At 47.2% G+C, this 26,500-nt stretch overlaps 5 non-coding genes across 5 annotated transcripts; all 5 read right to left on the reverse strand.

Annotated features, from left to right (window-relative positions):
- Positions 1 to 2,986: 2,986 nt before the first annotated feature.
- On the reverse strand, positions 2,987 to 3,059 carry TRNAW-CCA (transfer RNA tryptophan (anticodon CCA)). The gene has a single exon. It is a non-coding gene; the product is annotated as a tRNA-Trp (tRNA).
- A 1,515-nt stretch (positions 3,060 to 4,574) lies between these two features.
- On the reverse strand, positions 4,575 to 4,647 carry TRNAW-CCA (transfer RNA tryptophan (anticodon CCA)). Its single transcript has one exon. It is a non-coding gene; the product is annotated as a tRNA-Trp (tRNA).
- A 6,279-nt stretch (positions 4,648 to 10,926) lies between these two features.
- On the reverse strand, positions 10,927 to 10,999 carry TRNAR-CCU (transfer RNA arginine (anticodon CCU)). The gene has a single exon. It is a non-coding gene; the product is annotated as a tRNA-Arg (tRNA).
- A 795-nt stretch (positions 11,000 to 11,794) lies between these two features.
- TRNAQ-UUG (transfer RNA glutamine (anticodon UUG)) lies at positions 11,795 to 11,867 on the reverse strand. Its single transcript has one exon. It is a non-coding gene; the product is annotated as a tRNA-Gln (tRNA).
- Positions 11,868 to 23,798: 11,931 nt separating this feature from the next.
- On the reverse strand, positions 23,799 to 23,871 carry TRNAI-UAU (transfer RNA isoleucine (anticodon UAU)). The gene has a single exon. It is a non-coding gene; the product is annotated as a tRNA-Ile (tRNA).
- Positions 23,872 to 26,500: the final 2,629 nt, after the last annotated feature.

Raw genomic sequence — 26,500 nt, forward strand, 5'->3', positions numbered from 1 at the left:
CTCTTCCATCCCCAACTTTAACGCTCTCTTCTATGCTATAATGGAGACTTTGCAATTTTAGCAAGTGGAGAGAAATTGGAGAACCACTTTTGACTCCACACTTCTTCTTCACTTACTTCTTTTCTCAATATACTGGGCTTAGAAAATGGTATCAAGCCATCCTTATCATCAGTAGGACACGGAAAGAGGCACTAAGCCTCCTAACCAAGTTCAACCACACTCTGCAACTTAACCATTGCACTACAAATTAGGCAACGCGGGTATCAGCAAAGGCAGCCAATGTGCCGATCGTTTATACATTTTGTGTAGTACTTTTCTTACTCGGAGGCAAAATCAGCACTTTAACTGCCCAAATCATACAGATTTTACACATGTATCACTCTATCCACACATAGGCACACACCTTGCAGTTCTTCTACACACACTTAAGCTAAAAACCCATTCTGTCACGTCAAAATTCTGCAAACCTATTATATATTCAGTGCGTTGGCATAGAAGCACTTTTTAATGCCACTAAAATGCACAAGTAGTTAGACTGAAGATGCAACCTGAATGAGTTTACAGTATGTACTCCACTTTATTAATGATTAGTAATGAGAAAGTGAGGACTACAAGAGTATTGGAAAAGACTTTTTCCACTCTGAATGTAAAGCAGATTGTGTGACCATTGGCCAAAAACGACCACGAAGGGACTCGAACCCTCAATCTTCTGATCCAAAGTCAGACGCCTTATCCATTAGGCCACGCGGTCATCTGTTCACCTGAGATGATTTTTATCATGTAGGTGGTATGCATGGATGGAGAACATATTATTGAAAGGTATTCAGGTTTACATCCCATAGTGTTCTTTCAGCTCTTTTCGCTGGAAGCACTTTTTTGGAATCTATATATTGAGAATTTTATGAGTACGATATGCGTTTGTTTTCCTTTTTGCATACAAACCTCTTTCCTCATGAGTTTAAAGCTCATTTGTATGCTCTACATAGCTCTGGACGTTTCCAGACGTGGAGTGAAACTGTTTTGAAAGTAGTACAAATTGCTCCTTCCTGCATATGCTAATTGTTCACACTCACATAGGTTGTATAAGTTTTATGAATCCTGGCTTGACCTATTCAAGTAGCTGAAAGCCTGTCACCACCTCTAGAAGCAAGATTCACACCAATCCAATTCAAATCATTTTTTCCAAAGGAATATGTTCTGGCCGGTCGAAAATGCATCTCACAAAAATAGGCATTTAAAAATCTACTTTGCAGTTTCAGAACACTAACATGACTGTGAAGTGTACACAAGTAAAATGGGACTGTTTCAAAGTACCTAATCCCTCATAAACTTCTGAGAGGAAGCATGTAATAAATCTACCTAATTTTCTGGAAAAGAAAGAGGGAGGATTTTTGTTATCACCTCAGATGGGACTCGAACCCACAATCCCTGGCGTAGGTGGCCAGTGCCATATCCATTATTCCACTGAGGCACACATGCATAGCTCTTTTCTAGAGGCATTATTTAAATGTATTCTATGGTCAGACACCGGTGTGTGCACACAGGGCATTTCTCACTTCTCTCTATAAGTAAACTTCCCATTTTCATCCTCTTCCATCCCCGACTTTAACGCTCTCTTCTATGCTATAATGGAGACTTTGCAATTTTAGCAAGTGGAGAGAAATTGGAGAACCACTTTCGACTCCACACTTCTTCTTCACTTACTTCTTTTCTCAATATACTGGACTTAGAAAATGGTATCAAGCCATCCTTATCATCAGTAGGACACGGAAAGAGGCACTAAGTCTCCTAACCAAGTTCAACCACACTCTGCAACTTAACCATTGCACTACAAATTAGGCAACGCGGGCATCAGCAAAGGCAGCCAATGTGCCGATCCTTTATACATTTTGTGTAGTACTTTTCTTACTCGGATGCAAAATCAGCACTTTAACTGCCCAAATCATACAGATTTTACACATGTACCACTCTATGCACACATAGGCACACACCTTGCAGTTCGTCTACACACACTTAAGCTAAAAACCCATTCTGTCACGTCAAAATTCTGCAAACCTATTACATATTCAGTGCGTTGGCATAGAAGCACTTTTTAATGCCACTAAAATGCACAACTAGTTAGACTGAAGATGCAACCTGAATGAGTTTACAGTATGTACTCCACTTTATTAATGATTAGTAATGAGAAAGTGAGGACTACAAGAGTATTGGAAAAGACTTTTTCCACTCTGAATGTAAAGCAGATTGTGTGACCATTGGCCAAAATCGACCACGAAGGGACTCGAACCCTCAATCTTCTGATCCAAAGTCAGACGCCTTATCCATTAGGCCACGCGGTCATCTGTTCACCTGAGATGATTTTTATCATGTAGGTGGTATGCATGGATGGAGAACATATTATTGAAAGGTATTCAGGTTTACATCCCATAGTGTTCTTTCAGCTCTTTTCGCTGGAAGCACTTTTTTGGAATCTATATATTGAGAATTTTATGAGTACGATATGCTTTTGTTTTCCTTTTTGCATACAAACCTCTTTCCTCATGAGTTTAAAGCTCATTTGTATGCTCTACATAGCTCTGGACGTTTCCAGACGTGGAGTGAAACTGTTTTGAAAGTAGTACAAATTGCTCCTTACTGCATATGCTAATTTTTCACACTCACATAGATTGTATAAGTTTTATGAAACCTGGCTTGACCTATTCAAGTAGCTGAAAGCCTGTCACCACCTCTAGAAACAAGATTCACACCAATCCAATTCATATCATTTTTTCCAAAGGAATATGTTCTGGCCGGTCGAAAATGCATCTCACAAAAATAGGCATTTAAAAATCTACTTTGCAGTTTCAGAACACTAACATGACTGTGAAGTGTACACAAGTAAAATTGGACAGTTTCAAAGTACCTAATCCCTCATAAACTTCCGAGAGGAAGCATGTAATAAATCTACCTAATTTTCTGGAAAAGAAAGAGGGAGGATTTTTGTTATCACCTCAGATGGGACTCGAACCCACAATCCCTGGCTTTGGAGGCCAGTGCCTTATCCATTAGGCCACTGAGACACACATGTATAGCTCTTTTCTAGAGGCATTATTTAAATGTATTCTATGGTCAGACACCGGTGTGTGCACACAGGGCATTTCTCACTTCTCTCTATAAGTAAACTTCCCATTTTCATCCTCTTCCATCCCCGACTTTAACGCTCTCTTCTATGCTATAATGGAGACTTTGCAATTTTAGCAAGTGGAGAGAAATTGGAGAACCACTTTCGACTCCACACTTCTTCTTCACTTACTTCTTTTCTCAATATACTGGGCTTAGAAAATGGTATCAAGCCATCCTTATCATCAGTAGGACACGGAAAGAGGCACTAAGTCTCCTAACCAAGTTCAACCACACTCTGCAACTTAACCATTGCACTACAAATTAGGCAACGCGGGCATCAGCAAAGGCAGCCAATGTGCCGATCCTTTATACATTTTGTGTAGTACTTTTCTTACTCGGAGGCAAAATCAGCACTTTAACTGCCCAAATCATACAGATTTTACACATGTACCACTCTATGCAGACATAGGCACACACCTTGCAGTTCTTCTACACACACTTAAGCTAAAAACCCATTCTGTCACGTCAAAATTCTGCAAACCTATTACATATTCAGTGCGTCGGCATAGAAGTACTTTTTAATGCCACTAAAATGCACAAGTAGTTAGACTGAAGATGCAACCTGAATGAGTTTACAGTATGTACTCCACTTTATTAATGATTAGTAATGAGAAAGTGAGGACTACAAGAGTATTGGAAAATACTTTTTCCACTCTGAATGTAAAGCAGATTGTGTGACCATTGGCCAAAAACGACCACGAAGGGACAAGAACCCTCAATCTTCTGATCCGAAGTCAGACGCCTTATCCATTAGGCCACACGGTCATCCGTTGACCTGAGATGATTTTTATCATGTAGGTGGTATGCATGGATGGAGAACATATTATTGAAAGGTATTCAGGTTTACATCCCATAGTGTTCTTTCAGCTCTTTTCGCTGGAAGCACTTTTTTGGAATCTATATATTGAGAATTTTATGAGTACGATATGCTTTTGTTTTCCTTTTTGCATACAAACCTCTTTCCTCATAAGTTTAAAGCTCATTTGTATGCTCTACATAGCTCTGGACGTTTCCAGACGTGGAGTGAAACTGTTTTGAAAGTAGTACAAATTGCTCCTTCCTGCATATGCTAATTTTTCACACTCACATAGTTTGTATAAGTTTTATGAATCCTGGCTTGACCTATTCAAGTAGCTGAAAGCCTGTCACCACCTCTAGAAGCAAGATTCACACCAATCCAATTCAAATCATTTTTTCCAAAAGAATATGTTCTGGCCGGTCGAAAATGCATCTCACAAAAATAGGCATTTAAAAATCTACTTTGCAGTTTCAGAACACTAACATGACTGTGAAGTGTACACAAGTAAAATTGGACAGTTTCAAAGTACCTAATCCCTCATAAACTTCCGAGAGGAAGCATGTAATAAATCTACCTAATTTTCTGGAAAAGAAAGAGGGAGAATTTTTGTTATCACCTCAGATGGGACTCGAACCCACAATCCCTGGCTTTGGAGGCCAGTGCCTTATCCATTAGGCCACTGAGACACACATGCATAGCTCTTTTCTAGAGGCATTATTTAAATGTATTCTATGGTCAGACACCGGTGTGTGCACACAGGGCATTTCTCACTTCTCTCTATAAGTAAACTTCCCATTTTCATCCTCTTCCATCCCCGACTTTAACGCTCTCTTCTATGCTATAATGGAGACTTTGCAATTTTAGCAAGTGGAGAGAAATTGGAGAACCACTTTCGACTCCACACTTCTTCTTCACTTACTTCTTTTCTCAATATACTGGGCTTAGAAAATGGTATCAAGCCATCCTTATCATCAGTAGGACACGGAAAGAGGCACTAAGTCTCCTAACCAAGTTCAACCACACTCTGCAACTTAACCATTGCACTACAAATTAGGCAACGCGGGCATCAGCAAAGGCAGCCAATGTGCCGATCCTTTATACATTTTGTGTAGTACTTTTCTTACTCGGAGGCAAAATCAGCACTTTAACTGCCCAAATCATACAGATGTTACACATGTACCACTCTATGCACACATAGGCACACACCTTGCAGTTCTTCTACACACACTTAAGCTAAAAACCCATTCTGTCACGTCAAAATTCTGCAAACCTATTACATATTCAGTGCGTTGGCATAGAAGCACTTTTTAATGCCACTAAAATGCACAAGTAGTTAGACTGAAGATGCAACCTGAATGAGTTTACAGTATGTACTCCACTTTATTAATGATTAGTAATGAGAAAGTGAGGAATACAAGAGTATTGGAAAAGACTTTTTCCACTCTGAATGTAAAGCAGATTGTGTGACCATTGGCCAAAAACGACCACGAAGGGACTCGAACACTCAATCTTCTGATCCAAAGTCAGACGCCTTATCCATTAGGCCACGCGGTCATCCGTCCACCTGAGATGATTTTTATCATGTAGGTGGTATGCATGGATGGAGAACATATTATTGAAAGGTATTCAGGTTTACATCCCATAGTGTTCTTTCAGCTCTTTTCGCTGGAAGCACTTTTTTGGAATCTATATATTGAGAATTTTATGAGTACGATATGCTTTTGTTTTCCTTTTTCCATACAAACCTCTTTCCTCATGAGTTTAAAGCTCATTTGTATGCTCTACATAGCTCTGGACGTTTCCAGATGTGGAGTGAAACTGTTTTGAAAGTAGTACAAATTGCTCCTTCCTGCATATGCTAATTTTTCACACTCACATAGGTTGTATAAGTTTTATGAATCCTGGCTTGACCTATTCAAGTAGCTGAAAGCCTGTCACCACCTCTAGAAACAAGATTCACACCAATCCAATTCATATCATTTTTTCCAAAGGAATATGTTCTGGCCGGTCGAAAATGCATCTCACAAAAATAGGCATTTAAAAATCTACTTTGCAGTTTCAGAACACTAACATGACTGTGAAGTGTACACAAGTAAAATGGGACCGTTTCAAAGTACCTAATCCCTCATAAACTTCTAAGAGGAAGCATGTAATAAATATACCTAATTTTCTGGAAAAGTAAGAGGGAGGATTTTTGTTATCACCTCAGATGGGACTCGAACCCACAATCCCTGGCTTAGGAGGCCAGTACCTTATCCATTAGGCCACTGAGACACACATGCATAGCTCTTTTCTAGAGGCATTATTTAAATGTATTCTATGGTCAGACACCGGTGTGTGCACACAGGGCATTTCTCACTTCTCTCTATAAGTAAACTTCCCATTTTCATCCTCTTCCATCCCCAACTTTAACGCTCTCTTCTATGCTATAATGGAGACTTTGCAATTTTAGCAAGTGGAGAGAAATTGGAGAACCACTTTTGACTCCACACTTCTTCTTCACTTACTTCTTTTCTCAATATACTGGGCTTAGAAAATGGTATCAAGCCATCCTTATCATCAGTAGGACACGGAAAGAGGCACTAAGCCTCCTAACCAAGTTCAACCACACTCTGCAACTTAACCATTGCACTACAAATTAGGCAACGCGGGTATCAGCAAAGGCAGCCAATGTGCCGATCGTTTATACATTTTGTGTAGTACTTTTCTTACTCGGAGGCAAAATCAGCACTTTAACTGCCCAAATCATACAGATTTTACACATGTATCACTCTATGCACACATAGGCACACACCTTGCAGTTCTTCTACACACACTTAAGCTAAAAACCCATTCTGTCACGTCAAAATTCTGCAAACCTATTATATATTCAGTGCGTTGGCATAGAAGCACTTTTTAATGCCACTAAAATGCACAAGTAGTTAGACTGAAGATGCAACCTGAATGAGTTTACAGTATGTACTCCACTTTATTAATGATTAGTAATGAGAAAGTGAGGACTACAAGAGTATTGGAAAAGACTTTTTCCACTCTGAATGTAAAGCAGATTGTGTGACCATTGGCCAAAAACGACCACGAAGGGACTCGAACCCTCAATCTTCTGATCCAAAGTCAGACGCCTTATCCATTAGGCCACGCGGTCATCTGTTCACCTGAGATGATTTTTATCATGTAGGTGGTATGCATGGATGGAGAACATATTATTGAAAGGTATTCAGGTTTACATCCCATAGTGTTCTTTCAGCTCTTTTCGCTGGAAGCACTTTTTTGGAATCTATATATTGAGAATTTTATGAGTACGATATGCTTTTGTTTTCCTTTTTGCATACAAACCTCTTTCCTCATGAGTTTAAAGCTCATTTGTATGCTCTACATAGCTCTGGACGTTTCCAGACGTGGAGTGAAACTGTTTTGAAAGTAGTACAAATTGCTCCTTCCTGCATATGCTAATTGTTCACACTCACATAGGTTGTATAAGTTTTATGAATCCTGGCTTGACCTATTCAAGTAGCTGAAAGCCTGTCACCACCTCTAGAAACAAGATTCACACCAATCCAATTCATATCATTTTTTCCAAAGGAATATGTTCTGGCCGGTCGAAAATGCATCTCACAAAAATAGGCATTTAAAAATCTACTTTGCAGTTTCAGAACACTAACATGACTGTGAAGTGTACACAAGTAAAATGGGACCGTTTCAAAGTACCTAATCCCTCATAAACTTCTAAGAGGAAGCATGTAATAAATATACCTAATTTTCTGGAAAAGTAAGAGGGAGGATTTTTGTTATCACCTCAGATGGGACTCGAACCCACAATCCCTGGCTTAGGAGGCCAGTACCTTATCCATTAGGCCACTGAGACACACATGCATAGCTCTTTTCTAGAGGCATTATTTAAATGTATTCTATGGTCAGACACCGGTGTGTGCACACAGGGCATTTCTCACTTCTCTCTATAAGTAAACTTCCCATTTTCATCCTCTTCCATCCCCAACTTTAACGCTCTCTTCTATGCTATAATGGAGACTTTGCAATTTTAGCAAGTGGAGAGAAATTGGAGAACCACTTTTGACTCCACACTTCTTCTTCACTTACTTCTTTTCTCAATATACTGGGCTTAGAAAATGGTATCAAGCCATCCTTATCATCAGTAGGACACGGAAAGAGGCACTAAGCCTCCTAACCAAGTTCAACCACACTCTGCAACTTAACCATTGCACTACAAATTAGGCAACGCGGGTATCAGCAAAGGCAGCCAATGTGCCGATCGTTTATACATTTTGTGTAGTACTTTTCTTACTCGGAGGCAAAATCAGCACTTTAACTGCCCAAATCATACAGATTTTACACATGTATCACTCTATGCACACATAGGCACACACCTTGCAGTTCTTCTACACACACTTAAGCTAAAAACCCATTCTGTCACGTCAAAATTCTGCAAACCTATTATATATTCAGTGCGTTGGCATAGAAGCACTTTTTAATGCCACTAAAATGCACAAGTAGTTAGACTGAAGATGCAACCTGAATGAGTTTACAGTATGTACTCCACTTTATTAATGATTAGTAATGAGAAAGTGAGGACTACAAGAGTATTGGAAAAGACTTTTTCCACTCTGAATGTAAAGCAGATTGTGTGACCATTGGCCAAAAACGACCACGAAGGGACTCGAACCCTCAATCTTCTGATCCAAAGTCAGACGCCTTATCCATTAGGCCACGCGGTCATCTGTTCACCTGAGATGATTTTTATCATGTAGGTGGTATGCATGGATGGAGAACATATTATTGAAAGGTATTCAGGTTTACATCCCATAGTGTTCTTTCAGCTCTTTTCGCTGGAAGCACTTTTTTGGAATCTATATATTGAGAATTTTATGAGTACGATATGCTTTTGTTTTCCTTTTTGCATACAAACCTCTTTCCTCATGAGTTTAAAGCTCATTTGTATGCTCTACATAGCTCTGGACGTTTCCAGACGTGGAGTGAAACTGTTTTGAAAGTAGTACAAATTGCTCCTTCCTGCATATGCTAATTGTTCACACTCACATAGGTTGTATAAGTTTTATGAATCCTGGCTTGACCTATTCAAGTAGCTGAAAGCCTGTCACCACCTCTAGAAGCAAGATTCACACCAATCCAATTCAAATCATTTTTTCCAAAGGAATATGTTCTGGCCGGTCGAAAATGCATCTCACAAAAATAGGCATTTAAAAATCTACTTTGCAGTTTCAGAACACTAACATGACTGTGAAGTGTACACAAGTAAAATGGGACTGTTTCAAAGTACCTAATCCCTCATAAACTTCTGAGAGGAAGCATGTAATAAATCTACCTAATTTTCTGGAAAAGAAAGAGGGAGGATTTTTGTTATCACCTCAGATGGGACTCGAACCCACAATCCCTGGCGTAGGTGGCCAGCGCCATATCCATTAGGCCACTGAGGCACACATGCATAGCTCTTTTCTAGAGGCATTATTTAAATGTATTCTATGGTCAGACACCGGTGTGTGCACACAGGGCATTTCTCACTTCTCTCTATAAGTAAACTTCCCATTTTCATCCTCTTCCATCCCCGACTTTAACGCTCTCTTCTATGCTATAATGGAGACTTTGCAATTTTAGCAAGTGGAGAGAAATTGGAGAACCACTTTCGACTCCACACTTCTTCTTCACTTACTTCTTTTCTCAATATACTGGACTTAGAAAATGGTATCAAGCCATCCTTATCATCAGTAGGACACGGAAAGAGGCACTAAGTCTCCTAACCAAGTTCAACCACACTCTGCAACTTAACCATTGCACTACAAATTAGGCAACGCGGGCATCAGCAAAGGCAGCCAATGTGCCGATCCTTTATACATTTTGTGTAGTACTATTCTTACTCGGATGCAAAATCAGCACTTTAACTGCCCAAATCATACAGATTTTACACATGTACCACTCTATGCACACATAGGCACACACTTTGCAGTTCGTCTACACACACTTAAGCTAAAAACCCATTCTGTCACGTCAAAATTCTGCAAACCTATTACATATTCAGTGCGTTGGCATAGAAGCACTTTTTAATGCCACTAAAATGCACAACTAGTTAGACTGAAGATGCAACCTGAATGAGTTTACAGTATGTACTCCACTTTATTAATGATTAGTAATGAGAAAGTGAGGACTACAAGAGTATTGGAAAAGACTTTTTCCACTCTGAATGTAAAGCAGATTGTGTGACCATTGGCCAAAATCGACCACGAAGGGACTCGAACCCTCAATCTTCTGATCCAAAGTCAGACGCCTTATCCATTAGGCCACGCGGTCATCTGTTCACCTGAGATGATTTTTATCATGTAGGTGGTATGCATGGATGGAGAACATATTATTGAAAGGTATTCAGGTTTACATCCCATAGTGTTCTTTCAGCTCTTTTCGCTGGAAGCACTTTTTTGGAATCTATATATTGAGAATTTTATGAGTACGATATGCTTTTGTTTTCCTTTTTGCATACAAACCTCTTTCCTCATGAGTTTAAAGCTCATTTGTATGCTCTACATAGCTCTGGACGTTTCCAGACGTGGAGTGAAACTGTTTTGAAAGTAGTACAAATTGCTCCTTACTGCATATGCTAATTTTTCACACTCACATAGATTGTATAAGTTTTATGAAACCTGGCTTGACCTATTCAAGTAGCTGAAAGCCTGTCACCACCTCTAGAAACAAGATTCACACCAATCCAATTCATATCATTTTTTCCAAAGGAATATGTTCTGGCCGGTCGAAAATGCATCTCACAAAAATAGGCATTTAAAAATCTACTTTGCAGTTTCAGAACACTAACATGACTGTGAAGTGTACACAAGTAAAATGGGACTGTTTCAAAGTACCTAATCCCTCATAAACTTCTGAGAGGAAGCATGTAATAAATCTACCTAATTTTCTGGAAAAGAAAGAGGGAGGATTTTTGTTATCACCTCAGATGGGACTCGAACCCACAATCCCTGGCTTAGGAGGCCAGTGCCTTATCCTTTAGGCCACTGAGGCACACATGCATAGCTCTTTTCTAGAGGCATTATTTAAATGTATTCTATGGTCAGACACCGGTGTGTGCACACAGGGCATTTCTCACTTCTCTCTATAAGTAAACTCCCCATTTTCATCCTCTTCCATCCCCGACTTTAACGCTCTCTTCTATGCTATAATGGAGACTTTGCAATTTTAGCAAGTGGAGAGAAATTGGAGAACCACTTTCGACTCCACACTTCTTCTTCACTTACTTCTTTTCTCAATATACTGGGCTTAGAAAATGGTATCAAGCCATCCTTATCATCAGTAGGACACGGAAAGTGGCCCTAAGTCTCCTAACCAAGTTCAACCACACTCTGCAACTTAACCATTGCACTACAAATTAGGCAACGGGGGCATCAGCAAAGGCGGCCAATGTGCCGATCCTTTATACATTTTGTGTAGTACTTTTCTTACTCGGAGGCAAAATCAGCACTTTAACTGCCCAAATCATACAGATTTTACACATGTATCACTCTATGCACACATAGGCACACACCTTGCAGTTCTTCTACACACACTTAAGCTAAAAACCCATTCTGTCACGTCAAAATTCTGCAAACCTATTACATATTCAGTGCGTTGGCATAGAAGCACTTTTTAATGCCACTAAAATGCACAAGTAGTTAGACTGAAGATGCAACCTGAATGAGTCTACAGGATGTACTCCACTTTATTAATGATTAGTAATGAGAAAGTGAGGACTACAAGAGTATTGGAAAATACTTTTTCCACTCTGAATGTAAAGCAGATTGTGTGACCATTGGCCAAAAACGACCACGAAGGGACTCGAACCCTCAACCTTCTGATCCAAAGTCAGACGCCTTATCCATTAGGCCACGCGGTCATCTGTTCACCTGAGATGATTTTTATCATGTAGGTGGTATGCATGGATGGAGAACATATTATTGAAAGTATTCAGGTTTACATCCCATAGTGTTCTTTCAGCTCTTTTCGCTGGAAGCACTTTTTTGGAATCTATATATTGAGAATTTTATGAGTACGATATGCTTTTGTTTTCCTTTTTGCCTACAAACCTCTTTCCTCATGAGTTTAAAGCTCATTTGTATGCTCTACATAGCTCTGGACGTTTCCAGACTTGGAGTGAAACTGTTTTGAAAGTAGTACAAATTGCTCCTTCCTGCATATGCTAATTTTTCACACTCACATAGTTTGTATAAGTTTTATGAATCCTGGCTTGACCTATTCAAGTAGCTGAAAGCCTGTCACCACCTCTAGAAACAAGATTCACACCAATCCAATTCAAATCATTTTTTCCAAAAGAATATGTTCTGGCCGGTCGAAAATGCATCTCACAAAAATAGGCATTTAAAAATCTACTTTGAAGTTTCAGAACACTAACATGACTGTGAAGTGTACACAAGTAAAATTGGACAGTTTCAAAGTACCTAATCCCTCATAAACTTCCGAGAGGAAGCATGTAATAAATCTACCTAATTTTCTGGAAAAGAAAGAGGGAGGATTTTTGTTATCACCTCAGATGGGACTCGAACCCATAATCCCTGACTAAGGAGGCCAGTGCCTTTTCCATTAGGCCACTGAGACACATATACTTAGCTCTTTTCTAGAGGCATTATTTAAATGTATTCTATGGTCAGACACCGGTGTGTGCACACAGGGCATTTCTCACTTCTCTCTATAAGTAAACTTCCCATTTTCATCCTCTTCCATCCCCGACTTTAACGCTCTCTTCTATGCTATAATGAAGACTTTGCAATTTTAGCAAGTGGAGAGAAATTGGAGAACCACTTTCGACTCCACACTTCTTCTTCACTTACTTCTTTTCTCAATATACTGGGCTTAGAAAATGGTATCAAGCCATCCTTATCATCAGTAGGACACGGAAAGAGGCACTAAGCCTCCTAACCAAGTTCAACCACACTCTGCAACTTAACCATTGCACTACAAATTAGGCAACGCGGGCATCAGCAAAGGCAGCCAATGTGCCGATCCTTTATACATTTTGTGTAGTACTTTTCTTACTCGGAGGCAAAATCAGCACTTTAACTGCCCAAATCATACAGATTTTACACATGTATCACTCTATGCACACATAGGCACACACCTTGCAGTTCTTCTACACACACTTAAGCTAAAAACCCATTCTGTCACGTCAAAATTCTGCAAACCTATTACATATTCAGTGCGTTGGCATAGAAGCACTTTTTAATGCCACTAAAATGCACAAATAGTTAGACTGAAGATGCAACCTGAATGAGTTTACAGTATGTACTCCACTTTATTAATGATTAGTAATGAGAAAGTGAGGACTACAAGAGTATTGGAAAAGACTTTTTCCACTCTGAATGTAAAGCAGATTGTGTGACCATTGGCCAAAAACGACCACGAAGGGACTCGAACCCTCAATCTTCTGATCCAAAGTCAGACGCCTTATCCATTAGGCCACGCAGTCATCTGTTCACCTGAGATGATTTTTATCATGTAGGTGGTATGCATGGATGGAGAACATATTATTGAAAGGTATTCAGGTTTACATCCCATAGTGTTCTTTCAGCTCTTTTCGCTGGAAGCACTTTTTTGGAATCTATATATTGAGAATTTAATGAGTACGATATGCTTTTGTTTTCCTTTTTGCATACAAACCTCTTTCCTCATGAGTTTAAAGCTCATTTGTATGCTCTACATAGCTCTGGACGTTTCCAGATGTGGAGTGAAACTGTTTTGAAAGTAGTACAAATTGCTCCTTCCTGCATATGCTAATTTTTCACACTCACATAGTTTGTATAAGTTTTATGAATCCTGGCTTGACCTATTCAAGTAGCTGAAAGCCTGTCACCACCTCTAGAAACAAGATTCACACCAATCCAATTCAAATCTTTTTTTGCAAAAGAATATGTTCTGGCCGGTCGAAAATGCATCTCACAAAAATAGGCATTTAAAAATCTACTTTGCAGTTTCAGAACACTAACATGACTGTGAAGTGTACACAAGTAAAATGGGACAGTTTCAAAGTACCTAATCCCTCATAAACTTCTGAGAGGAAGCATGTAATAAATCTACCTAATTTTCTGGAAAAGAAAGAGGGAGGATTTTTGTTATCACCTCAGATGGGACTCGAACCCACAATCCCTAGCTTAGGAGGCCAGTGCCTTATCCATTAGGCCACTGAAGCACACATGCATAGCTCTTTTCTAGAGGCATTATTTGAATGTATTCTATGGTCCGACACCGGTGTGTGCACACAGGGCATTTCTCACTTCTCTCTATAAGTAAACTTCCCATTTTCATCCTCTTCCATCCCCGACTTTAACGCTCTCTTCTATGCTATAATGGAGACTTTGCAATTTTAGCAAGTGGAGAGAAATTGGAGAACCACTTTCGACTCCACACTTCTTCTTCACTTACTTCTTTTCTCAATATACTGGGCTTAGAAAATGGTATCAAGCCATCCTTATCATCAGTAGGACATGGAAAGAGGCACTAAGTCTCCTAACCAAGTTCAACCACACTCTGCAACTTAACCATTGCACTACAAATTAGGCAACGGGGGCATCAGCAAAGGCAGCCAATGTGCCGATCCTTTATACATTTTGTGTAGTACTTTTCTTACTCGGAGGCAAAATCAGCACTTTAACTGCCCAAATCATACAGATTTTACACATGTACCACTCTATGCACACATAGGCACACACCTTGCAGTTCTTCTACACACACTTAAGCTAAAAACCCATTCTGTCACGTCAAAATTCTGCAAACCTATTACATATTCAGTGCGTTGGCATAGAAGCACTTTTTAATGCCACTAAAATGCACAAGTAGTTAGACTGAAGATGCAACCTGAATGAGTTTACAGTATGTACTCCACTTTATTAATGATTAGTAATGAGAAAGTGAGGACTACAAGAGTATTGGAAAATACTTTTTCCACTCTGAATGTAAAGCAGATTGTGTGACTGTTGGACCCGGCCTCGTGGCGTGGTCCTTAACCCCATGGATTGTGCCCGTTCCCCGCCCCGGCCTTCACGGGCCACCCGTCTGAACTGCACCAAGGCCCTTCACCCGAAGCTGCACGCGATCGCACACTCCTCGTGGCTCCGCCATCTTGTTGGCATCTACGTCACACTGTGCACCAGCCAGCGCGACCCCGCTCAACCCGGCCTCGACCCCAGCGAAGCCCCGACATCGAGGCACCACGAACTGGCCAGGGGGTGCCGCAGGAACCATTCATTGCCCCCGGCGGAGGACGGTATCGATGGGACCCCCAACTGTCCTCCCCTCTCGAGGTGTGATCGCCCGGCAACTCCCTTGGGCCTGGCGCCTCTCCTGCTGGGCGTCTGGCCACCTCCACCCGGCCGCTCCGCCCTCCCGGGCGCATAGGTCCGGACATCAAAGGGCTCCAGACCTATATCTGGGGCGACCCCACCACAGATCGGCAGTTGTATCCCGGAATCGAGAGCCCTGCTGATTGAATCGCGGCTGACCCTACGGAGAAGAACTCTTGTCGGAACCATCACGAGCCCTGCTGACTGCGTCGCGGCTCCCTCTTGTGAACAATCTGAACCACCTGGAACATCGGAGCCCTGCTGACGCCGTCACGGCCCAACCTCGCTGAAACCTTCCTCGGAGCCCTGCTGACGACGTCGCGGCTCGAGCTGAGCAGAAGACCATCTTGAGAGCCCTGCTGATTGAATCGCGGCTCTCCACGAACTGTACGCCAGAGCCCTGCTGACGCCGTCGCGGCTCGACCCCTCCGAGATCGGAGGTCCTCCAGCTTGAGGATAAGAACTGGGCCCCAGGTACCCTCGTACCGCATTCCCGCCAAAGACTGTCCCGCTACCCCTACCCTTCCAAAGAGACATTGAGACTTTTGGTGGATCCCTCGATCCCTTCGTGTAAATATTGAACTCGTAACCTTTATTGCTGATAAAGAATTGCTTGTCGTAAAGACAACCTCCTTGAGTCCTGTGTGGTGGTGTTACTGTGCTAGTACGTGATAGGAGAAGGATCTCTCAGGAGACTTCTCGGCAGCGCTCGGCTACTTCGTGCAGTGTGAAGGCCCCCCCTTGGTGATCTCGCTGACTCCTCGGGGTCCGCCTTCCAACATTTGGTGGCCAGCGACGGGATCCGAGCCGAACGCAGTACGTACCAGCCAGTACCCACTAGCTACCCATCCAAACGAACAGCATCATGAGCAGCCAGGAAAACAACGCGACAATGGAGTTCCAGTCCGAACGGCTGGAGGAATATACGCACAAAGAGTTAAAACAGTTCTGCAAGGACAAAGGCATTGCAACCACCGGCCAAGGTAGCAAAGAAGAGATGCAGAAGGCTCTAAGGGCATGGTGGGAGGCCGGGGCAGGCCCCTCCCAGGAAGAAGGTCCCCTGCCCCTGACTGAGACCACATCAACCGCACTGACTCCGGCAACCGGAGGAAGAAAGAGCCTAGAAACCGGCCTCTCCGAAGACGAAATACGAGAGCGGGAGAAGGTCCGGAGCCACGAGCTAGAGCTCGCACGACTGCGGCTGGACGGCGAACTCCAGCTGGCAGAAAAGAAACTGGCCCTAGAGCAGCTACGGCTTCAAGAGGAGATCGAGGAGAAGAGACGACACCGGGAGTTGGAGGAGAAGAAACTGACTCTTGAGCACGAGCGCAGTCTCAAGGAGCTCGAGATCAGGGCCAAGAACGGAGGGACCAACACCCCCAGTACTAGAGACACTCTACCGCCTTCCGAGACAAAGGTACATATCCCGAAAGAGGTCGTCAAGGAGTATTACAAGAATGACGACATCCAACAATGGTTCAAGGCCTACGAGGTGGCCATGACCTCTCATCGGGTGCCCCGAAAAGACTGGGGTGCGGGCCTGTGGGGGCGGTTCCTGAGTGAGGGTCGAGACACGCTGCTCCAGCTGCCGGAGGAGGTGATGACCTCCTACGATCACATGAAGGAGGCCTTGCTCACCCGCTACGGGCTAACCGCGGAAATGTACCGCCAGCGGTTCAGAGACTGCAAGAAAATCCCGGGTACCACATGGGTGGAATATGTGGACTTTTTCAGCCGGGCCCTAGAAGGGTGGATCAAAGGGAGCAAAGTAACCACCTACGGGCAGTTGGTCGACCTCATCGTGTGGGAGCACCTCTCCAACAATTGCTTTGTGGAACTAAGACAGCACCTCCTCGACAGCAAAATGACCGACCCACGAAAACTCGCCGTCGAGGCCGATCGATGGGTCAACTCCCGGGTCCCCCGGAACTCAATGGGGGAGTACCAGAGGAACCCCACCGGACCCCCCCACCAGCGTGGTGGAGGGGGAGGGCCGAACAGGAACCGAGACCCTCCCGCCGGGGCCCCCAGGAGCCCCCCTCGAGGGCCACCGCAGCAACAACTCTCTCCGAGCCTAGTCCGAAGGGGGGCGCCCCCAGCCAGACCCGGACCACGGCCACCAGTGACCTGCTACGGCTGCCAACAAACCGGACACTATGCCAGCGATCCGGTCTGCCCCCTGAACCGAAGAAACGGGGCCGGCGGGCCCCCGCCCCGACAGCTGGCGGCCGCCGCCCTGGGAGAAGGAGAAGAGGAAGAGGAGACCCTCGACCGAGGAAACACTGAGTGGGAGCCGGCAGCCATGTCCCTGGTCTGCCTGGGTAGCCGAGAAATGGTACCCTGCACCCCCATCCCAAGCAACACCCAGAAGTACCGGCAGCAGGTCACGGTCAATGGACAACGGGCCGAAGCCCTTCGTGACACAGGCGCCAGTATCACCGCTGTCCGCTGCCACCTGGTGACCCCATAACAGATTCTACCGAATGTCCTGTGCCCCGTACGGACGGCCGACAACAGTGAAAGCCTGTGCCAGATGGCCCTGGTCCCTTTCGAGTGGGGAGGGGTGACGGGCCTGCTGAAGGTGACGGTGCGCGACGACGCCCATGTCGACTGTCTCCTGGGGAACGACTTGGAGAGTTCCCCCTGGGCTCAAGTGGAGCGACGAGAGCACCTCCGCATGTTGGGACTGGCTGACTGGGCCTGCGCCATCACCCGGTCCATGACCGCCTGGGCCCCCCGCTCATCCTCGACCTCCGGGGCCGCCCAAGCCGAGGGGCTCACACCCCCTCCCACCAGCAGCGAGGAGGAGGCAGACGCCGACCCTGGACCCAGCGAATCCTCCTCCGAAGAGATGGCGTCCCCGAGCGCCCTACCAGAACTGACACAATGGCGACATGAAGGGGGCCCCACCCGAGAGCAGTTCCAGCAAGAACAGCAGTCCTGTCCCTCTCTCGAAGGGGTCCGACAACAGGCGACCGCGCAAGCCGACGGTGACCAGACCGGCACCCACTGGGTCTACTGGGCCGAGGGCCTGTTGTACAGTGAACAGAAAGTGGCAGAACTCGGGGCCAGCCGCGTGTTGGTGGTCCCCCTCCGCTTCCGGGAGTTCCTTCTCAACCTGGCACATGATGTGCCCCTCGCCGGACACTTGGGGCAAGACAAAACGTACAGTCGTCTGGTGACCCACTTCTACTGGCCCCGGATGCGGAGAGACGTGGACAACCACTGCCGGTCCTGCCAGACCTGCCAAGCCAGCGGGAAGACGGGGGGTCGGGTCAAGGCCCCCCTCCAGCCCTTTCCAGCCGTCAGCACCCCGTTCGAACGGGTCGGAATCGACATTGTGGGGCCCCTGGACCCCCAAACCGCCCTGGGCCACCGCTTCATCCTGGTCCTCGTGGACCACGCCACCAGGTACCCGGAGGCGGTCCCGCTAAGAACCATAACGGCCCCTGTGGTAGGCCGGGCCTTGATGGGGATCTTCTCCCGAGTGAGATTCCCCCGCGAAGTGGTGAGCGACCGCGGCACGAACTTTATCTCCAGGTACATGCGGTCCCTGTGGCAGCAGTGCGGGGTCACATACAAGTTCACGACCCCCTATCACCCTCAGGGGAACGGACTGGTTGAGCGGTTCAACCGAACATTAAAAGGGATGATCCAGGGCCTGGAAGAGCCCCTCAGGCGGAGATGGGATGTTCTGCTCCCGTGCCTCCTGTTTGCCTATCGGGAGGTCCCGCAGAAGTCCCTGGGGTTCAGCCCGTTCGAGCTATTGTATGGACACCCGGTCCGCGGACCGCTCAGCCTGGTCAAGGAGGGTTGGGAGATGAAGCCCCAAGGCGCCCCTCCTGACGTCTACCGATACCTCCTGACTCTCCGGAATCAGACCCGCAAGTTCCGAGCCATGGCCGAAGCCAACCTCGAGGCCAGCCAGGAGGACATGAAGCGGTGGTACGATCGGAACTCCTCTACCATCGAATTCGAGCCCGGACAGAAGGTATGGGTCATGGCCCCGGTCGAACCCGGCGCCCTCCAGGACAAGTGGACCGGGCCCTTCAAGGTAGTGGAGAAGAAAAGTCCCGTCACTTACCTAGTCGACCTGGAGTCCCCCCAGAACCCCCTCCGGGTCTTACATGCGAACAGGCTAAAACCCCACTTTGCCCGGACCGAACTGAGCCTGCTGCTGGCGACCGACGAGGGGGGCGAGGACGACTCCGAACCCCTGCCTGACCTCTTGCAGTCCAACATTCATGACGGATCGATCGAAGGGGTCCAACTCGCCTCTTCCCTGACTCCGGAACAGCGCAACGACTGCCAGCGACTGCTGCGGGACTACGCAGCCCTCTTCTCCCTCACCCCGGGGGTGACCCACTGGTGCGTCCACGACGTCGATACTGGGGAGAGCCCCCCCGTGCGACACAGAGCCTACCGGGTGCCTGACCGAGTGCGGGCCTGCATCCAGGCCGAAGTAACGAAGATCTCTCCGACAGCCCGTGGGCCAGCCCTGTCGTCCTGGTGCCCAAGGCCGCAGCTCCCGGCCACCCCCCAGAGTTGCGATTCTGCGTGGACTACCGAGCCCTGAATGCAGTAACCAAGACAGACGCCCACCCGATACCCCGGGCCGACGAACTCATCGACCGCCTAGGGGCCGCTCGCTACTTGAGCACGCTGGACCTCACCGCCGGGTACTGGCAAATCCAGCTCACCCCCGGCGCCCAAGAAAGATCCGCCTTCTCGACCCCGGATGGGCATTACCACTTTCGGGTGATGCCCTTCGGAATGAAGAACGCCCCGGCCACCTTCCAAAGACTGGTGAACAAGGTTTTGGCCGGGCTTGAGGCCTTCAGCGCGGCCTACCTAGATGACATTGCCGTGTACAGCAACCACTGGGCCGAGCACCTCCTTCACCTGAAAGCCGTCCTGGCCGCCCTCCAGCGGGCCGGGCTCACAATCAAGGCCAGCAAATGTCAATTCGGCCACGGATCCGTGACCTACCTGGGCCATCAAGCGGGGAGCGGGCAGGTGGCCCCCCTCCAAGCGAAGATAGATGCCATCCAGACCTGGGAACCCCCCACTACCCAGACCGCTGTCCGGGCCTTCCTGGGCCTCACCAGATACTACCGGCGGTTTATCCGGGACTATGGGAGCATTGTTGGCCCCCTCACAGAGTTAACGTCTAAAAAGCAGCCCAAGAAGGTACACTGGACACCCCGCTGCCAAACAGCCTTCGACACCTTAAAGACAGCCATGTGTACTGCTCCGGTGCTGCAAGCCCCGGACTACCAGAAGGAGTTCGTGGTACAGACGGATGCCTCCGAGTATGGGATCGGGCCGTCCTATCCCAAGCCGACGAAAAGGGGCTCGACCGACCAGTGGCCTTCATCAGCCGACGACTACTGCCCCGAGAGCAACGCTGGAGCACCATTGAGCGTGAGGCCTTCGCTGTGGTGTGGGCCCTCAAGAAGCTCCGGCCCTACCTCTTTGGTACCCACTTCCGGGTCCAGACCGACCACCGGCCCTTGCGGTGGTTAATGCAAATGCGGGGCGAGAACCCCAAGCTGCTGCGGTGGTCCATCTCGCTACAAGGGATGGACTTTGATGTCGAACACCAGCCCGGCAATGACCACGCCAATGCCGACGGCCTGTCCCGCTTCTTCCGCCTTGACGAGGAGAATCCCCAAGGAGATGGGTGACTCTCCATGCCTTCGGCTGGGGGGGACGCCTGTTGGACCCGGCCTCGTGGCGTGGTCCTTAACCCCATGGATTGTGCCCGTTCCCCGCCCCGGCCTTCACGGGCCACCCATCTGAACTGCACCAAGTCCCTTCTCCCGAAGCTGCACGCGATCGCACACTCCTCGTGGCTCCGCCATCTTGTTGGCATCTACGTCACACTGTGCACAAGCCAGCGCGACCCCGCTCAACCCGGCCTCGACCCCAGCGAAGCCCCGACATCGAGGCACCACGAACTGGCCAGGGGGTGCCGCAGGAACCATTCATCGCCCCCGGCGGAGGACGGTATCGATGGGACCCCCAACTGTCCTCCCCTCTCGAGGTGTGATCGCCCGGCAACTCCCTTGGGCCTGGCGCCTCTCCTGCTGGGCGTCTGGCCACCTCCACCCGGCCGCTCCGCCCTCCCGGGCGCATAGGTCCGGACATCAAAGGGCTCCAGACCTATATCTGGGGCGACCCCACCACAGATCGGCAGTTGTATCCCGGAATCGAGAGCCCTGCTGATTGAATCGCGGCTGACCCTACGGAGAAGAACTCTTGTCGGAACCATCACGAGCCCTGCTGACTGCATCGCGGCTCCCTCTTGTGAACAATCTGAACCACCTGGAACATCGGAGCCCTGCTGACGCCGTCGCGGCCCAACCTCGCTGAAACCTTCCTCGGAGCCCTGCTGACGACGTCGCGGCTCGAGCTGAGCAGAAGATCATCTTGAGAGCCTGCTGATTGAATCGCGGCTCTCCACGAACTGTACGCCAGAGCCCTGCTGACGCCGTCGCGGCTCGACCCCTCCGAGATCGGAGGTCCTCCAGCTTGAGGATAAGAACTGGGCCCCAGGTACCCTCGTACCGCATTCCCGCCAAAGACTGTCCCGCTACCCCTACCCTTCCAAAGAGACATTGAGACTTTTGGTGGATCCCTCGATCCCTTCGTGTAAATATTGAACTCGTAACCTTTATTGCTGATAAAGAATTGCTTGTCGTAAAGACAACCTCCTTGAGTCCTGTGTGGTGGTGTTACTGTGCTAGTACGTGATAGGAGAAGGATCTCTCAGGAGACTTCTCGGCAGCGCTCGGCTACTTCGTGCAGTGTGAGGGCCCCCCCTTGGTGGTCTCGCCGATTCCTCGGGGTCCGCCTTCCAACAGTGACCATTGGCAAAATACGACCACGAAGGGACTCGAACCCTCAATCTTCTGATCCAAAGTCAGACGCCTTATCCATTAGGCCACGCGGTCATCTGTTCACCTGAGATGATTTTTATCATGTAGGTGGTATGCATGGATGGAGAACATATTATTGAAAGGTATTCAGGTTTACATCCCATAGTGTTCTTTCAGCTCTTTTCGCTGGAAGCACTTTTTTGGAATCTATATATTGAGAATTTTATGAGTACGATATGCTTTCGTTTTCCTTTTTGCATACAAACCTCTTTCCTCATGAGTTTAAAGCTCATTTGTATGCTCTACATAGCTCTGGACGTTTCCAGACGTGGAGTGAAACTGTTTTGAAAGTAGTACAAATTGCTCCTTCGTGCATATGCTAATTTTTCACACTCACATAGTTTGTATAAGTTTTATGAATCCTGGCTTGACCTATTCAAGTAGCTGAAAGCCTGTCACCACCTCTAGAAACAAGATTCACACCAATCCAATTCAAATCATTTTTTCCAAAAGAATATGTTCTGGCCGGTCGAAAATGCATCTCACAAAAATAGGCATTTAAAAAAAATCTACTTTGCAGTTTCAGAACACTAACATGACTGTGAAGTGTACACAAGTAAAATGGGACAGTTTCAAAGTACCTAATCCCTCATAAACTTCCGAGAGGAAGCATGTAATAAATCTACCTAATTTTCTGGAAAAGAAAGAGGGAGGATTTTTGTTATCACCTCAGATGGGACTCGAACCCACAATCCCTGGCTTAGGAGGCCAGTGCCTTATCCATTAGGCCACTGAGACACACATGCATAGCTCTTTTCTAGAGGCATTATTTAAATGTATTCTATGGTCAGACACCGGTGTGTGCACACAGGGCATTTCTCACTTCTCTCTATAAGTAAACTTCCCATTTTCATCCTCTTCCATCCCCGACTTTAACGCTCTCTTCTATGCTATAATGGAGACTTTGCAATTTTAGCAAGTGGAGAGAAATTGGAGAACCACTTTCGACTCCACACTTCTTCTTCACTTACTTCTTTTCTCAATATACTGGGCTTAGAAAATGGTATCAAGCCATCCTTATCATCAGTAGGACACGGAAAGAGGCACTAAGTCTCCTAACCAAGTTCAACCACACTCTGCAACTTAACCATTGCACTACAAATTAGGCAACGGGGGCATCAGCAAAGGCAGCCAATGTGCCGATCCTTTATACATTTTGTGTAGTACTTTTCTAACTCAGAGGCAAAATCAGCACTTTAACTGCCCAAATCATACAGATTTTACACATGTACCACTCTATGCACACATAGGCACACACCTTGCAGTTCTTCTACACACACTTAAGCTAAAAACCCATTCTGTCACGTCAAAATCCTGCAAACCTATTACATATTCAGTGCGTCGGCATAGAAGCACTTTTTAATGCCACTAAAATGCACAAGTAGTTAGACTGAAGATGCAACCTGAATGAGTTTACAGTATGTACTCCACTTTATTAATGATTAGTAATGAGAAAGTGAGGACTACAAGAGCATTGGAAAATACTTTTTCCACTCTGAATGTAAAGCAGATTGTGTGACCATTGGCCAAAAACGACCACGAAGGGACTCGAACCCTCAATCTTCTGATCATAAGTCAGACGCCTTATCCATTAGGCCACGCAGTCATCCATCCACCTGCTCGCTCTGCATTTTAAACTCCAGTTTTGTTCTTTTTGTCATTTTGGCTTTTACTGTTCCCCTGCTTTTAGCAGGACCTGGGTATAGATCCCCCCCTCCCTCTTACCACACGTAAAATTGACTAAAGCACCGTCACTTGGCGGGTCCGGGTTCCGTGGGTGGTCCTGGGTTGCAGCTTTAGGCGCCTCTTGCTTTAGGCTTTGTTGTTTGTTTGCGGGCACCATCTTGGAGCGTATTGACGCTCGCTCGGCTCCAAGGAACGCCTATTTAAAGTCGTCCTCTCCCGCGCAGCGGGTACGCGCAGTGGGACGCCGTCGCTTAGCCGGAGTCTGCGCCCGTCCGCGCTAAGGACGCGCAGGGCGCAGCGGGCACCTGGGGTCCTTGAGAGTTGGTCTCGGCTCTCGTTACCATGCTGGTGTACTCTGGCGACACTCTGCGGGGCATAGGTCGTTCAATCGTGAGTTGCACCCTTCCCTCTATACACCCACTAGTGGGCCCCTTTCACTGTGCGTGTGGAAGGTGGTCTTTGGATCCCCCTACCCTGAGCTCACACGACAATCCTACGGTTGCCCTTAGTAGGAACCGCGCCGAGCATTCCCTTCGCATCTTCAGCCTGAATGCCAGGTCTCTGGTGCTGCATTATCAGGCCGTGTTTGACCTGATACAGGAAGAGGCCCCGGACATCGTAGCCATCACCGAGACGTGGTTGAAGGATGACGATGTGGCCATTATCAACTTGGCATTTCCCTCTGATTTTTCGGTTTTTACCCTTAACCGATCTACTAGGGGAGGGGGTATTGCGTTGGCCATGCGACCTGGCCTCACTGGTAGTTGGTCTGGTTTGACCATTGCGGGATGTGAAAGTGCGGTGTTTAAGATCTCGGTCACCCCACATTTCACACTCTCGGGGATGGTGGTTTATCGCCCCCCTGGGAGTGATGTGGCGTTTAGAGCGGCCTTCCCCGACGTGGTTAGTTCCTTGGTGGTAGGCTGCTCCAATTTCTCGATTTTGGGAGACCTCAACTTACATTTTGCGAACCTTACCTCCCCCTCGGTTAGCGGTATTCTTGCTGACCTGGAGGCCCTTCAACTGGTGCAAATGGTTCGACAGCCTACCCATACAGGCGGCCATACCTTAGATCCTTTTTTCACCAATTTGGCAGACGCTGCTGTCTCCGCCGTCACACCTCTTGGCTGGACGGACCACTCTTTGGTTACCATCTGTACCCCTTTGCCGGGAATGATTACTGTTCCCCCAGCAAAGCTGGTTACAAGGCGGCAATGGAGTAAATTACGGCTGGAGGACTTACATCGTGTCCTCGCCGAGGAGCCTTAAGAACCTCCGATGCTGGTTGACTCGGGTTACGAGAAGTTCTGCTCCTGGATCTCCAAGGCGCTTGACGCCCTTATCCCAATTACCGCTTGTAAAGTCAGCTCCAGGGACTCCAGTCCGTGGTACGATGGCGCCTTACGTACTCTCAAGGGTAGTTGTAGGCGAGCAGAGAGGGCTTGGCGGAAGGCGTACGATAGTTGGAAGAAAGCTATTTATCTCGCCTCCGTCAAAGTATACCATCGGGCTGTTTGCCAATCTCGGGCAGCTTACTACACTACGGAATTCGGCAACAGCTCCAACCCCTCTAAAACCATCTTTAAAGTGATGAAGGATCTTTTGGCAAAGCGTGCCTGTATTACGACGACTGGTTCCACCACTCACTGTGAGGCTCTCGCTCGTTTTTTTTTGGAAAAGGTCCAAAACATCTATCGGACGTTCCCTTGTACAGGGCCTCCGGTTGAGCCCCCGATCAACATCTATGGTGTTCCCACCTTGCACGTGCTGCCCCCGCTGACATCAGAGGGGTTTGACCTCCTGGCTCTGCAGGTCAAATCAGGGTCCCCCGCTGATCCGCTTACAGCGACTCTTTTTAGAGAGCAGTCGTTTGTGGGACGGGCCGTGGTTCACTCCTTGATTAACATCTCGTTGGAATCAAGCACGGTACCCGCTAGCTGGAAGCGGGCAGTGGTTTCTCCCATTTTGAAGAAGCCGTCCCTGGATCCAGATAAACCTGAAAACTACCGGCCCATCTCCTTACTTCCGTGGCCGACCAAAGTGTTGGAGGCCCATGTCAACAAAGTTCTTTCTGCTCACCTTATCCATGCTAACATCTTGGATCCCACCCAGAATGGGTTCCGTGCTGGACACAGCACGGAGACCGCCCTCCTCTCCATGGCTGAACACCTTCGCACGGTGATGGATGCGGGACAGACAGCAGCGCTCGTCTTATTGGACTTGAGCGCCGCGTTTGATACTGTTTCGCATCCTATCTTGTTGCATCGCCTGGAGGAGATTGGGCTGGGTGGACCTGCCCTCCAGTGGTTCCGGTCTTTTCTAGACGATCGTTTCTTTAGCGTTGCCGTCCCACCGTTCCAGTCCCAATTCCATCCTTTGAAACAGGGGGTGCCGCAAGGAACCTCGCTGAGCCCCACGTTGTTTAATCTCTACGTGAGACCGCTGGCTGAGGTCGTCAAGCAATGGGGCATGACTATGGTCTCATATGCTGACGACACTCAGCTAGCGGTTACGATCAGCGGGGATGCGGACCGGGATGCCCCCAGGTT

Source organism: Triturus cristatus, chromosome 4_1, assembly GCF_964204655.1.
Source record: "Triturus cristatus chromosome 4_1, aTriCri1.1, whole genome shotgun sequence".
NCBI classification, from domain to species: domain Eukaryota; kingdom Metazoa; phylum Chordata; class Amphibia; order Caudata; family Salamandridae; genus Triturus; species Triturus cristatus.